The following is a 4,851-nucleotide window of genomic DNA, read 5'->3' as shown; positions in this document are numbered from 1 at the left end:
ATCACATATACTAATCTCTCAAGCCTCCCCAAAAACAACTAGACTCTTCCAAAATGTTAACTAGCAATTTATACACTCTAAAAAAAGATAAAAAAGAAAGAACCATACACTTCAAGTGTGTTGTGGTGGGGTTCTTTGAAACTAAATACTTGAACTCCTTTTATAAGCTTTGATCCCACCCAAAGTTTTATCCTTGTAGCAATGTGGGATGAGAAGCCTTTCTTTCATATAGCCAAAAAGCTTAACACCCAACTAGGATACACAATCCAAAGGAAGATGTATTGTTATATTTGCTAGGAAAATAATACTATATAAAATACAATCAAGATACAAAGCAGTATGAACTCTATTCAAATATAATAAGGTTAATTGGTAACCAATAGTACCACCCGGTCACATGTTCAAGGAAACATTTCCCTATATAATCCGAGGAAAGGAAATACAAAGAGGTAAGCAAGATAAAAACTATTCTAACATTCTTGAATAATACTTTGACCCATTCAACCTAACTCAAGCATCAGAGAGTATTACCGAAAACACTCTCAGTAATACTCATGGCTCTTTATTTCTCTTTTATAAATACGAGCTATGAAAATCTCATCTAACTTCAAGATGACGATGAGGCCGACGTAACATCATTGGCGAAATTTGTGTTTTAATATGTGCAAATGCTTCATTGGAAAAGACAACCTTGAAAGAAAACATGTCAAGCAAGGATAGAAACCAAATAATAAGCAATCGAGGAAAAAGTACAACATGAGAAAATGTCACTACTGGAACACTCGTCTAAAAATGACAACACAAACAAAACAATACATACCCAACTTTTGCCTACACCTATAAATAATACTTTTTTTTACCATTTTGACGAACTAACTTGCTTCCAGACGACTTTTTGGCGAATTTTTAAGGGTTCCCTGTGAAAATCAAAGATCTGAAGAAACCAAATCATTATGTTCTTGTTTAGTAAGATTTATCGTTTAGACTTTATTTCTACTGTTTGTAATTCGTTTTTAGCCATATCCCGCTAAAACCCCTAGATTTTAGTTTCGCACCGACTCTACTTTTTGTATAATTAATCATTAGGATTGATTTTTTGTTGTGATTTTTGTTTAGTTTGATCAGTTTCGTGTTTAATTGAATGTTTGATTTTGATTCAATTTTTGTGGGCACTTGAATTGATATTTGATCATTCTAGTTAACTGATTATAGGAATCTGTAATTGTTTTAATCAACCAATAATAAGTAAAGATTATTAGATTGGTTCTGTGCCATGATTTAATTCTATTGAACAAGTTTTTACGCTTCCCGGCTTATGAGAAGTATTGAACTTTATTAGGATACTTAGCCTATGATTAATGTTGTTTTTCTAAATTAATTAAGAGTCTGTTTTATTAACTTAGTAAAAAGTAAGGTTTAATTCAAAGAGCATATTTGATTAAATAATTTGGTAAAAGAAGATTATTAGAGCTTGTTAATGATTTTCAGTACCAATTTAGATAGAGCACAATTCAAATAATCAAATTGAAGGTTATTTGCATGATTAAGAGAGTTACTACGAAACTAAAATTGCTTTTTAAAATAATACATGCTTTATTGTTATGTGGTAATGATAAACCAAGTTTTTTGATATATTGATAACAAAGATGACAATAAAATAAAATTTAGAAAACAAGGGGTGTAAAGTGTAGGTGGAAAGCTTTTACCTTTCTGACAATGGTCAACTTGGATTCCAACATAGCCAAGCCACCTGGAGGAAGCTGAGGTGCACCAGTAACAAACTGTCAAAATGCCCTTTGTTGATCAAAGAGTAATTCGTTAATTTTGCACAAACGAACACTATTATACACACTTCCAAGAATTTCTAGTAAAATTGGCAAACAACTAACACCCACAAATCATCAGTCCCATAGATTAAATATACAATAAGATTGAGTAACCCATGGTTCATAATTAATAACCTATAGTAGAAATACACATACCCACACAAACAAAGAAAGAAAAACTATATTAACAATCTTTACTTGATCCTCTTAAATCAAACAACACACACAATTGGATTCACATTACAAATGAAAAAAGTGTTATGATATGTGAGATGACATCTTGTCTAACACCTGGTGGACTTCTTTTAATATAGTTGCAAATGAAAAGATTTTTCCAAGTGGCTTTTTGAAAACAGCCCGATATCAACAAACTTTGGCACAACGTTGTGTTTTAATCCGCAATATACGTCTGAATATGACCAAATCGAAGGATCTTGAGCAATATTGAAATAATTTGCTTAACTAACCTGATAGCTTTTTGTGTTTTGCTGATGAAGGTATATTAAAAGATAAAAAAAATTTCCCCGCACTAACCCGATCCTTTTTTTGGTATAGAAGTTTACACCGGTCCTCTTTCACCTCGATTCATCTACGCATTGTTCATTATCTTCCTCGGTCTTGCCGGAATTGTTGACTGTCGTTGGGTCATGGCGGCATGAGCATCAACTGTCATAAAACTCCAAACAAACAACTGCGTGAAATCAGTTTGTTTTGGATCAGTATATTTGATGAGGTTTTCAGGAAATTGAGGTAGAGGTCAAAAGGAAAATGACAAAATCCAATTTTGATAAAGGGAAGGGGACGACCTTACGTATGCTATCAGACAGGAAAAATCAAAAAGCTGGTGAATGTTATTTTTTGTTAAAGACGCAATCTTAAATCACTAATAAAACGATGCAGTTTAATATTTGGATACATAATCTTACACCTTGTTATAAGGTATATTCATTTTTCTTTTATATATATATATATATATATATATATATATATATATATATATATATATATATATATATATAGAGAGAGAGAGAGAGAGAGAGAGAACTAGGTTCAAATGTTTCTAGCAAATAGTGTGTGCCTAAATGCACCAATGAGAATTCAGGAATAATAAATCATTAAATAAATTAAAAAATGGTATAATGGTAAACTTATTATATCTAGTTATGGTAAAAAATAAGTCAATTAATCTCTCCTTAATTAGTTGAACCCTACAAAGCCAACATCCCTAACCATCGACGGCTTCCTCAAATCATTGATACCTCTGTTCCTTTCCACCAGAAATCGATTCTTACATCCGAGCACCACCGTCGGCCTATTATCCGCCATCATGACAGCAACTTCTAGATCCTCTATTCGACTACTCTTCTTCCTCATCTTCATGTTCGTTGGCCTCTTGCTTTCCATACGCTTTTGCGATTCAACATGATGTTCTTTTGCGATTCAACATTCATGCTAAAATCGCTTTTCCATACGCTTTTCCGATTCATCTTCATGACAGCAAAACTCTCTTTTGCGATTCAGCAGTTGCTCGATTGTGTGCCCCAATCTACCAGGTATTTAATACTTTCCCTCTTCGAATATGAATATTTGAATATTGCTATGCTCTTGTACTAATCATAGCATGTTTTTTTAGTTGTATCTCCAGTTCCCGACCACCAAGAAACTGAATTGGTAAGACTCTCACTAATTTTTTTTTGAAGAAACTGAAGAAGCACACCACGTGTTCGATAAAATGCATAGTTGAAATCTAGGTTTTTTTTAATGCATCTTGATGTCGATCATTCTGCTAGAATGGAATATCGAATTCTAATTTTGTCAGAATAGAATCTTGAATTCCTTGTCAACTTAAGCAGTGAATTACCGTAACCAATTTTGTCAGAATAGAATTGGTTTCCATTCTTGTTATTGGTCTCGATTCTTATAGAATGACATCCTAAATAATGAAACATTACATTCTTTCAGAATAATATACATTGCAAGTTTAGGGATGATTGTTAATGTTGGTTTGTAGAAATTATAGTTATATTCTATTTGAATGTATATCACATTCCATCAGAATTTATTGTTTTATTCTATTTAATGCACTAAAATTTTTAATATTTGAAAGTTGATTATGTTTTCTTTGTGAATTTATGTTTTGAAAAGGTTGCCATTAATGTGGAAAATTAAGAAAACATGGAGAACAATATTGTATTCTAGCAGAATGTATTCTGTCAGAATTTATAAATTGTTATTCTTTCGGAATGTATTAGTGTTTTTTGTTAGATTTTGCGTTTTTTTTTCTTTTTTAACCATTTTTAGTTTTAATCTTTAAGAACAAATGTAATCCTTAAACCATTATTAGTCATAATTTTTTTAGAATGAATGTAATATTTGTTTATAGTTTTTTCTTTACGGATGAATGTAAATAGTGATTCGTAAAGAATAAAATTCGTATTCTTTAGAAAATGTTATTCGTAATAATATGTTGTATAATTATTTAAGCATGTTTAATATAAAAAGTATCTTGAATTAAACAATATTCTGCCAGAATAAAACCGTAAATTTATTTACTAGTTTATTGTTGACTTTTTGTTATTCTGACATAATAAAGTCGGTTATTATTAAAAATAATATTAAAATTTAATTAGAATTAATTTAAAAAATTCAGATTTTTAAAAAATAAGGGAATTAATGATCCCTTAAAATCCGAAAATTTTCTTTTTTAAAGTAGGTTAATTGACCAAAATACCCTTTTGCTGAAATTTGTGTGATTATATGATACATGCTACCCTATTGTAATATCATAGACCCTCAGATCATGACTGTTGATTCTATTCATCCGGTGGTCCAGATCTGTGCATTCTGGCACACAATAGTTAGTAAAAACAAAATAACCTAAGCCTATATATATATATATATATATATATATATATATATATATATATATATATATATATATATATATAATATATAGGGAAAGGTTCAAATGAAAACAATTATAAAATCGAGAACGCGATAACAAATATAGGTCACATATTTTTTT

Source organism: Lactuca virosa, chromosome 9 (genome assembly GCF_052849685.1).
Source record: "Lactuca virosa cultivar CGN04683 chromosome 9, Lactuca_virosa_CGN04683_v6, whole genome shotgun sequence".
Classification (NCBI taxonomy): Eukaryota; Viridiplantae; Streptophyta; class Magnoliopsida; order Asterales; family Asteraceae; genus Lactuca; species Lactuca virosa.
This window is presented reverse-complemented; position numbering follows the sequence as displayed.